The sequence below is a fragment of the Microcebus murinus genome, chromosome 13 (assembly GCF_040939455.1).
Source record: "Microcebus murinus isolate Inina chromosome 13, M.murinus_Inina_mat1.0, whole genome shotgun sequence".
Taxonomy (NCBI): Eukaryota; Metazoa; Chordata; class Mammalia; order Primates; family Cheirogaleidae; genus Microcebus; species Microcebus murinus.
In genome coordinates, this window is record NC_134116.1 from 36,727,015 (window position 1) to 36,738,373 (window position 11,359).

Consider the following 11,359-nt stretch of genomic DNA (forward strand, 5'->3'; position numbering starts at 1 on the left):
TGACTCCTTTGGGGAGTGGCCCAGGGGTAAACAATCAGGGGGCTGTTGAAAATCTGATTGCTTTGACTTTTTAAAGTTCTTAGACTTTCTTTCTCAGAGCAGTTTTAGGTTTACAGAAAAATTAAACACAAAGTACAAGAGTTCTCATACATTCTCCTCCTATCCCCCCAGTTTCCATTATTATTAACATCTTGCATTGGTGTGATACATTTATTACAATTGAACCAATATGGATACATTATTATAATATTAACTAAAGTCTATATTTTACATTGGGTTCACTCTACATTGTATAGTTCTATGGATTTTGCCAAATTTATAATGACTGCTTCAATTTTTATCCAGCATGAGGACTAAATAATATAAGATTTTAGTAGAATGAATAGATGAGAAACCAATATAATTAAAAAATCAGTTTGAGCAATAAAATGATTTAAATTATGTGGATTGGTGCTATATTATTTAATAGGTTTGTATTTACACTGTCACATTCTTATAGAAGTAGATTTATTTGTAAATGTTTACTTGTTATACTTGGGTGGTTGGATCTATCAAAATAAATGAATAAAATTGATTATAAAACTCTTTAGAAATGTTTCATAATAATGAGAGTATTGCATTCACACTTAGTCAAAGATTTAACAACAAGAAAAAATTATGTTATTTTTTTCCAAATCTCATAACTGGATATTCAAGCATCTGAAGTATGATTGATCTATGGTTTGGCACAGCTCCTGAGACACAGGGAGTATATAGCTATTGATTATGATTCTAAATTCTCTAACATTAAAGCTATTAAATCAAGTTTTAATCCCTAAAATTGGGAGAGATTAGAAAAAAATGCCATTTTTGCATAAGCAGGTGGTGAGGAAAATTGTCTGGCATTAGAAAGAAGTAGAGATAATCTAGGGCAGCTTCTCAACCCTAATCATGAATCCTATCCATGTTGCCTGTCTTAGATAGGTCTGCAGCTTAGATCCACGGCGTGCTGGCAACTTGGTTCTTGCTGAAGTAAACTTTCCTATTAATGGGTGGCTCTAGCTGTTCAAAAGGTTTTTCTTTAATTTCTATGTGTATGCCCTAGTTTTGCCCTTTGGTGTTGGAAAGAATATGGCTGTGCTATGGTCTGAATTTTTGTATCCCACTCAAATTTATATGTTGAAACCTAATCCGCAGTGTGATGCTAGTAAGAGGTGGGGTCTTTGGCAGGTGATTAGGTTCTCATGAATGAGATTAGTGCCCTGATAAAAGAGACCTGAGGAGTGTGCGTGCCCCTTCTATGATGTAAGGACACAGAGAAAAGGAGCCATCTGTGAACCAGGAAATAGACCCTCATCAGACACCAAATCTATCTTGGACTTCTTAACCTTGACAACTGGGAGACATAAATTTCTGTTGTTTATAAGCTACCTACTTTATGGTATTTCATTATAACAACCTGAACCTGAACAAGCTGCCATGCTGCTTCCAGTAGTACACCCTTCTAGGCTATTCTACTATATTCTGGGTGAAAAAACACCAAAACAAAACAGCTCTTGCTGTTACATTGTTTTTAGATTCTTCACAACTTCGCCTTTATTTATTTATTTTTTAATTTCAGCATATAATTTCAGCATAACAAATGTTAAGGTTACATATATTGCCCTTGCCCCCCCACCCCTCCCACCCACCCGATACCCAATAAATGTTATTCCTATATGTCAACTTAAGTGTTGTGATCCATTAATACCAATTTTCTGGTGAGTACATGTGGTGTTTGTTTTTCCATTCTTGAGATACATCACTTAGTAGAATGGGTTCCAGCTGTATCCAGGAAAATACAAGAGGTGCTATATCACCATTGTTTCTTAAAGCTGAATAGTACTCCATGGTATACATATACCACATTTTATTAATCCACTCATGTATTGATGGGCACTTGGGTTGTTTCCACACCTTTGCGATTGTGAACTGTGCTGCTATAAATATTCGAGTGCAGGTGTCCCATTTGTACAGTATCATTTGATCTTTTGGGTAGATGCCCAGTAGTGGAATTGCTGGATCAAATGGTAGACCAACTTGTATCGCTTTAAGGTATCTCCATATTGCTTTCCACAGAGGCTGAACTAGTTTGCAGTCCCACCAGCAGTGTATGAGTGTTTCTATCTCTCCGCATCCACGCCAACATTTATTGTTTGGGGGACTTTTTGATAAAGGCCATTTTTACTGGAGATAAGTGATATCTCATTGCAGTTTTGATTTGCATTTCCCTGATGATTAGAGATGTTGAGCATTTTTTAATATGTTTGTTGGCCTTTATTCTGTCTTCTTTTGAAAAATTTCTGTTCATGTCCTTTGCCCACTTTTTGATAGGTTTGTTTGATTTTTTCTTGCTGATTTTCCTGAGTTCTAAATAGAACTAGTTATCAGCCCTTTATTGGATGTGTAGCTTGCGAACATTTTCTCCCATTCTGTGGGTTGTCTGTTTGCTCTGTTGACAGTTTCTCTGGCTGTGCTTACACGCCTTTAAACACAACTTTGCCTAGTAAAACAACTCTTTGGATTGTGATGTTTAGAATCAAACATTACGTAAGTGCCAGATGTAGTTTTACTATTAGTTATTGCGTTTCTATGATTGCATGCTCAGCTTTGATCTTTGAGATGAGGGGTTAAACTTGAAGAATTTCTAAGATCTTTACCAACTTTTTTTTATTATTTCAAAATATTGTGGGGGTACAAATGAATGTTTTTGGTCACATGGATCGCTTTTGTTATGCTTGAGTCAGGGTTATAAGTGTGCCCATCATCCAGATGGCGTTCATTGTACCTGTTAGGTAGGTTTTTGCCCATCCTCCTTACCGATTTTTAAAAGCGATTGTATTTGATGTGTGTTTGCATTATATGTTTATAACATAAACATGCACACATGTATTGGCTTCTTGAACTTGCAGTTGATGCAGAGTCCCAGATTATTTTTCATGTAAACTGCTGTTCAGCTGCATCATAAGCAACTGCATGACTTTACCTTTATCCTTATCACATCCTCTCATTTGTTTCTCTTTGTTGCTGAAGCCTATGTGGGTGCTTTCGAATGTTAATTCTATAATTGTTAAATTAGCCCACCCAAATCTGTGTCATCTCTAAATTCTCATAGCATGATTTCCCATATCCATGTAATTTGTTGATAAAATAAAAGTTCAATAGAAAAGGGCTAAAATAGAATCTTGCTCCTAGTACTTTCTATTCAGTGAGACATTTTTCCATCCATCAATGATCTTTGAATATACTGGTTTTACCAACGATGTGTCCATCTCAGAAACATCCACTGCAACCATGTAAAACTTCTGTTTCCTTTGCAGTGAGCACATGTGTTCTTCCTCTTGTGGAGCCACAGCAGCCTGGGAGCCATGGGGAAACACCATAGCTGTTGTTTGGGATGGCACTCTTGCCCTCTTTGGGTGCTCGGTTCTTCATTATTTCCTAGCCTATGCCCCTGGGTTGGGCACAGAGAGAAGGTCATTTTTTCTTTATTTTAAGGACACTTGTAATTTTTAAGGCCCCCTTTAGAACACCTCTGCCCCTCACCCCTCCCAGACTTTACCTCCTAGATGTTGCCAGCGGCTGAACTTTTAGTTACAGACATAAAACTGAGCAAACTGTCACTTGAGTTGCAAAGTCCAGGTTGAGAAATAAGCCCTGAAACTGAGAGTCCCAAGCTGCCTAGATTTTGACTCAATCTTCTAACCAGAGAGCAAATCTGTGTTAGAGATGACTACTAGGAAGGCATGGGGAACTGCAGAGCAAATGCCATTGCCCCTGTCCATCTCAGATACTACTAAAGAGATGTCATCCAAGAAAGAGTAATAAAACTAGTAGAAGGACGAAGTAAGCAAATTCAACAAGGAGCTCTTTGAAGTACTGAAGTGTAATGGAGACAGGGGAATGGCAGGGCTGGGGCAGAAACCTACATTCATGGTGTGACTGACCACTCCATGCCAGACATTGTGAAATGAAATGCTTTATATCATTTAACCTTGCAAGAGTCCAAGGTAGGTGTTTTTTCTCCATTTTAAGATAAAGACCTGAAGTTCAGAATATTCAAATAACTTTGCCCAATATCTTACATTTTAAATAAACCCAGGAGAAGAATATAGAATGCTCATCAATCTCCAAACTGTATGATTTTTACCATCTATACTTCATTGTAGGAAAAGAAAAGTATTTTTTAAAAGTAAATCATATTAAGTCATATGAATGTAAAGTTTAGCATGTTTTGAGGCTGTCTTACCATGAAATATTACATTTCTGCAGCAACTAAAAAGCAAATTGGGGAAAAGTTTCTCCCCACTCCCTTAATTATATCAAACAAATGATCTTACAATTACATAAGAAGTCAACCATTACAGTCTAGCCAGTGGCTTGGCTTCTTGTCCAAACCTCACAATGAAATATGCAGACTTTCTGGAACCACATATTAAAATCTCTGCAGTTGAATCAGCCCTTCTTTCTCAGTAACCTAAAATCAACACTATTCAGCATATTAGAGAACTCCAGGGATGAGATCTTTAAAACCCAATGTCAAAAGGTGAATACCTGATAATCATCACCTTAGTTCCACAGTCATGAAAACTGGCTTTGTTCTAATTTGTTTTCAGGCGTGTGGGTCTGTACTGTGGGTCTGCCTGTTTTAGAGCCCTATAAAAAGAGATTGACCCAAAATTTGGCATACATAGAAAATAATAGGGTAATGTTCTTGTGTAAACTGGCTCTGAGGAAAATTCCTAAACAGATGTGTCAAAAATGGTGAGTGATTCCAGCATCTCTCAAATAAATGTATAGTCTCCAAGGTGACTATTTTGAATGACAGCTCTCATTTGGGCATTAAATTGAGCTGATTTGATTCGGCTGCTGAAGAGTGTGAAGAGCATGGAATGTGAAGTCAGGAAGCATCCATGTGCATCCCAGCTATCTGAGAGGCACTGTTTGCATTTTGGCTCTACTTGAAAGACACCCTAATTTACCTAACTTTTCTGAGTTTCTTTTTTCACTTGTAACACAGGTCGGATAATATCTACCCAAGTTGTTGTGATAATTAAGTGAATCTGACAATACAAAAGCATTTGAGACAGCAAAGCACCAGAATGTTATAACTCATGTATAAGTTAATATCTAAGTTTAATATCACAAGTTGAAACTAAGGCTTTCAGATTCTTATGAACCATCAGTGATGTTAATAATTAGCCTTGGTCAGAAATTCCAGAATCACCCACACATGCGTGTGAGGTCCAGCTATTTTTGTGCTCAATTTCATATGGAAAGTCATAAGGAGAGTGCATTTATTCAATTTTATGAGCCTCAGAAGAGCAGTGGATCCTGCTTGCTTTTGAATACTGGAACCTAGATCTCAGCAGTTTCCATGGACTCACTTTATCCTTGTCTAGAGTTAATGAGATCAGAATAAAACTAAATAAACATGCTAAGAACCTAGTGCTTTGCAAACCATAATGGTATCTTAGGGAGCCAGAAATAAAATCATGTTTATTGTGTGTATAAGACTGAGGTAGGCAAATAGTAGGACAATAGTATGTCAGCTCTGTCCATGGGCTAAAATATGTCCTTAGAGATTCTTACTTGAGGCAGGATGGTGCCATCAGTAGAAGGTAGAGGGAAGAAATGAGTACCAAGGACTTAACTCTTTCCTAACTTTAGTTCTTTCACAGTGGCTACTTTGAGTTTCTGGTTACCGACAGCATAGAGCAAGTACAGTGACTTTAGAGTACTGTTTCTGCCCCAGCAAAGATACATAGCTGTGTTACCATGGTCAAGTTACTTAATCCTTCTTTGCTTTGAGTTTCTCATCTGTAAAGTGGGAAAAATAACAGAACCTACCTCTTCATACAGGTAAATCACTCCTAGAGGAGAGAGGCCATAAAATACAATGTTAAAAAACACAGATTCTAAAGTTTGACTGCCTGGGCTCAAATCCCAGCTCCAGCACTTATTTGCTGCATGATCCTGGGAAAATTAGTTAACTTCTCTGTGTCTTAGTTTCTCACCTAAAAATTGGATAATAATAGTATCAACCTCATAGAGTCATTGTGAGGATTAAATGAGTTAATACATCTATAGTTCTAGAAACAGGGCTGGGAAAATAATAAGTGCTATGTCCTTGCTTTTCATATTATTGCTTGTTTCCTGGAAAAGCTTCAAACAGGATATGGAAATAAAAATTAAATAATTTTCAACATTGTTAACTTTTGTTTCTCTGGCTCTATTAAGTGTAAAAATCATACTATAGTGATAATTATACAATGTTGGAATAGTCCCTATTTTTCAGACCTAGTATTTTGGCAATGTCTCTCATATGACATTTTCTCTCTCTCTTTTTTTCAGATTAAATATTACTGTATCTTTTACTAAATCTCTATTAAGATCATTTTGCCTCCTGATTTACATAAACTTAATGTTATTTAATCTCTATATCCAATTCTTTTCTCCTTCGGAATGCAAAGTCAGTGATTTTTAAAGCCTGCATACAGAAGAGATTCACAGATATTGGGAAGATGATAAATGGATTAAACATTTGTTCAGAACAATTTCTGATTCTGCCTCTCCTCCCCTTTCCCCACAGATTCATTTAAATGTTTCTGCCATTCATTTATTCATTCAGTATTTATGGAGAAGACTTGTCAGGCACCATGATACGTGGTAGAAAATAATGATTCTGACACTTGATTTGTGTTTTACAACTCACTGATCATTTTCACATATATTAAATTCATTCAATCCTCAGAGGCGCTCACTTCATTTTGCCACAGTTCTTCCTCTTCTTTTAACTTTTTATTTCTCTTAATGTTCTTCATTACTTTCCTCAAATCTTTTCTGTGCAGAATTCAGTAGTCCCTCCTTAACCAAGAGGGACATGTTCCAAGACCCTCAGCAGATGCCTGAGACAGAAGGTAGTACTGACCCTGATTGCTGTCCATCGGAACACATTGCTGTTCATGTCTTCCACCCACAAATGTGATGCCTTTTCCATCTTAACTAAGCACTTATGACCCACTGTGGCCATTAGTTTTGCAGTTTAAGGTGTGACAGCAACACTAGCACAAATTTCTTTTTCCTTCTTCACAATTTCACAGACAGAAATTTCACAATTTCTATGTTCTTACTATAGACCTTAGTGCATGATTTTTTTTCTTTCTTTATTAAGTTGAGAACTTTTACCTTTTCACTTAAAGGAAGCACTTTAGTTAGTAAAGGAAGCACTTTGACTTAGTTTTGGTACATGTGAATTGCCAGCATTACCACTCTTGCACTTTGTGGCCATTATTAAGCACTGTGATACAGAGAGAGTCACATCTGAAAACTGAGACGGCTACTAAGTGACTCATGGTCAGGGAGCGTAGATAGTGTAGATACACTGGACAAAGGGACGATTCACGTCCAGGGCCGGACGAAATGGGACCATGGGAGATTCCATCACAGTAATCAGAATAGCATGCAATTTTAAATTTATGAATTGTTTATTTCTGGAATTTTCCATTTAATATTTTCAAACCACAGTTGACCTTGGGTAGCTGAAACCACTGAAATTGAAACTTTGGATAAGGGGGAATACTGTATTTACTAAGTGCTTTGGTGGGGAGTGAGGTGAGAAACCGGGTTGAGGAGAAGGCAGTAGGTGGTGAGAAGATAAAAATGAGATGAGAATCTAGGTCCAGAGATAATTTCCAATATCCCACATTTTAGGATCAAACGACAAAGTACTTGCAGGCACACTGTCTCTTATGTAGGACAGTACAAAGAGTCACTTGAAAAGGAACAATGACCATCAATGTATCTATCACTAGAAACTGGGTTGAGACTAAACACAGGGCTAGTGGTTTCCTAATTCCTCCCTTACCCCTTTCCAATTAATCTTATTTAACATACTGGAGACGTTAAAGCATCATGACTCCCTTCTTCTAAATGCCCAGGCCCTCGAGTCCCAGCATGAGTCCCCCAATTATATTTCCTCTTCATCAACTAACTGGCAAGACATAGAACACCCAAACTTAACCAGAAAATTATTCCTTCTGTCTCAAATCATATGTTCCATTCATTATTATGTCACGGATGCACAACCTGGCTTTTATAAGGAAATACCAGTGGCTTTTCTGCAGAAGACTAGCTTGTGGTGGATGAATATCTTATGGCAAGAAGTAGAGAACAATGGTAGTAGGCAGCTTATATTATATAAGCACACAGTTATCTCTCACATTTGAGTTTGTACTCATCATTTTAGGGTACTTTAAAGATTCACAGGATACAAGCTGATGATACAGTACATACAGTTTTTCTGTGAGACATGCTAAGTTCATTCCTAACCCAGGCCCCTATAACCTGTTTGGCCCTCTGCCTGGAATTCTCTTCCTCCAGAACTTCTCATGGTTGTCTCTTTCTTATTATTCAGCTCAAATGTCACTTTCACAGAGAGGCCTTCCCCAGGCACTCTCTCTATATAAAGTAGTATCTCAGTCCCTCTATCTCATTTCACAATTTTATTTTCTTTGTGGCATTTGCCACTACCTGAAATGGACTTACCTATCTTTGTACTGTATTTATGATCTGTCTCTGTTACTAGACCGTAAGCTCCTAGAGGGCAGTGATTATTTTTTAACACATTGCCTAGAACATAGTAGTAAATCCTGAATAAATACTGGTGGAATACATGAGTGAGCAACAGACATTTATTGAATGCCTGTAATACGCCATCTCCGTTTTAGGCATTGAGAATGTAGCAATGAATCAAGCAGACTAAAATCTCCCAACTCTCGGAGTTTACATCTTAATGCAGGGAAACAATCAACAAATAAGGAAGACGAAGCTGCTTGAGTGAGTCTGTGCTGCATTAAGTAGGGGCACAAGGAAAGGTCTTGCCCTAGAGATCTGAAGATGGTGAGAAGGGAGGCACCTGCACAAGGTGAGGAAGATAAGGCGGGAGGGAATGAGTCTTTTAGGCAAAGGGAAAAGGAAGTGCAGAGGCCCTAAGGAAACAGGAAGGGGGCTATGTGGTTAAAGCCAGCCAGTTCTAGGGGGAGTGGCGGATGGATCAGAGAGGTGTTAGCGGGACAGCTCCAAACATGTAGAGTCTTGGCCAGCCATCCCCAACCTTTTAGGTATCAGGAACCGGTTTCATGGAAGACAAATTTCCGCAGACAGGAGTTGCGTAGGGTGGGGGGCGGGGGGGCTCTGGCGGTGATGCTAGCGATGGGGAGCAGCTGTAAATACTCTCTAACTTGCCCCCTCCCGCTCACCTTCTGCTGTGCAGCCTTCTGGTTGCTAAGTTTCATGGAAGACAATTTTTCCATGGAGGGGGTGGGGAGGAGCACAGTGGAGCTCTGTGGCCTGGTCCCTAACAGGCCATGGCCTGGTACTGAGCTGTGGCTTGGGGGTTGGGGACTGCTGTTGTAGGCCCCTTCAAGGACTTTAGTTTCCACTCTTGTGCAATATGGGAAGCCACTGTGTGGGGGCTGGGGGAAGGGCGCTGAGTAGAGTGATGTACCTGCCTTCGGGTATAACAGAATCTTTCTTTTTGTTCTGGGGATAGGACTATAGGGGTAGAGGTGGGAGCAATTAGAACAATGCAATAATCCAGACAAGAGGTGATGGTGGCTTAGTCCAGGGTCGTGAAAGGGAGATGGCGAAACATGTTAATAGTCTAGAAGGATTTTGAAGGTAGAGCTGATAGGATTTGCTGATGCAATGAACAAAGTAATGATGCAAAAATATGTGCAGAATGGATACAAAGAAGGCTTTTCTTGGATTTACAGAAAAGAGACTGGTTTTGTCAGGTCTGTGACACTGATATAACGAAAAGAAGCACAACTACCTAGAAATCCTTCATTGGAACTTTTGTGTCATCAATTATTTATCCCAAAGAACATGATAGAAAAAAAAGAAAGAGTGGTGAATTCAGTATATGAATACTGTATATGAATACATATTCAGTATCAGAATCTGTACTTGCAATTAAGCGAGCTGGTTTGGGGCTTGATCTCATTTCAGCACACCGACATGAGTGCAATAATTGTTCAGCAGACATAAACATTTCAAAACGAAATGACACTAGGTAGTTACACAAAAGGGTAAAACATTATTAAGAACAAAGATCTTGCCTGATTTATCCTGATGGGCGGTCTGCACTTCAAAATGATCTGATAACTCTCATATCTCTGACCCTTTGCTTATCGGGCTACACCGGAAGTGCCTGGGAGGTTACTCAACCTTGCATGTCACTACCTGGCTCCCTGCAAACGGCAGGTGCACAGCAAACATTCCTTGACCAGATGATTTCTTTTTTTCTTTTTTTTTAAACAAAATATGATTTCTTTATTCCTAGTTCCTCTCCACCCTCTCCTCTGTCTTCTTGCAGCGCTCAGGAGCATTTATCTATTTTTATACCCCAAATCAGTGATCAGATAGTCACTCATCAAGATGAAATCTCAGAACGTGCTGGGTGCTACGCAAAGCGTGTGTAGGGCGCCACCAGAGGCCCCCACCTGGGAAGCCAAGGAAAAGCTTCTAGGGCGAGGAGCTCCGCGCAAGCAGCAATCTGACAGCGAATGCTAATGTGCAGGCAGCAGGAGTCAGAGAACCAGACTGGAACAAGAAGAGGACTTTCAAACATACAAAAATCCCTCCTTGAGATTGGAGGGAACCTGGGCTGACGGGAGGCGAGCAGGGGCGCCTGGACCTTTGGGAGGATGAACGAGCAGCGCGCAGGAAGGGACAGAGGGTTCCCTGGCCTTACTATATCCCTTACCTCAGTCTGGCCTCGAGGGACCTGAGGGAGGAGGCCGCGTCTGCCTCCCTCTAGGGGACGCGCCCCGAAGTCACTCCTTTAGCTCACCCGAGTTCCTCTGTTGCCATATCTGCTTAATTCCTCCTATTTGAGGTCTCCCAACCAATCACTTTGTCTCTGCACCTAGAAAATAAACTATTGCGAAGCATCCCACGGCAGGATACTGAAGTTTGCTTTTTGTTTCTAGGGTCTTTTTTTCAGGACTGCACGGCGACATGACCAAAATCTGGCTGCGCCTGGGCTGGGGCGGCCCTTTCGTCTCTCTGGAGAACTTTCAGTGACAGGACGAGTACGGCAGCGCCACAGCTGCACTATTCGAAGCGGCCAGTTCCGGAGGCGGCCACGCATTTCCACTCCCCGGGACCCGGAGGCGCCGGGAAGTTTACATCCTCTTTCCAGAGTCCCCAGGCGCGGGGTGGGGTCACCAGGGGAGAGGGCGCAGTAACTGCCCCTCCAAAGAAGAGCCGTCTTCCAAGTGGCTTGTCTCGGGCTCGGTCCACTCCGGGAGAGGGAGAAAGTTGGGCGGGAGCGCGG

The 11,359-nt window shown here is 40.2% G+C and overlaps 1 protein-coding gene across 1 annotated transcript in view; it reads right to left on the reverse strand.

Annotated features, from left to right (window-relative positions):
* The window catches only part of ACOD1 (aconitate decarboxylase 1), a 71,128-nt gene that overhangs the window by 55,277 nt on the left and 4,492 nt on the right, over positions 1-11,359 (reverse strand). The window lies entirely within an intron of this gene.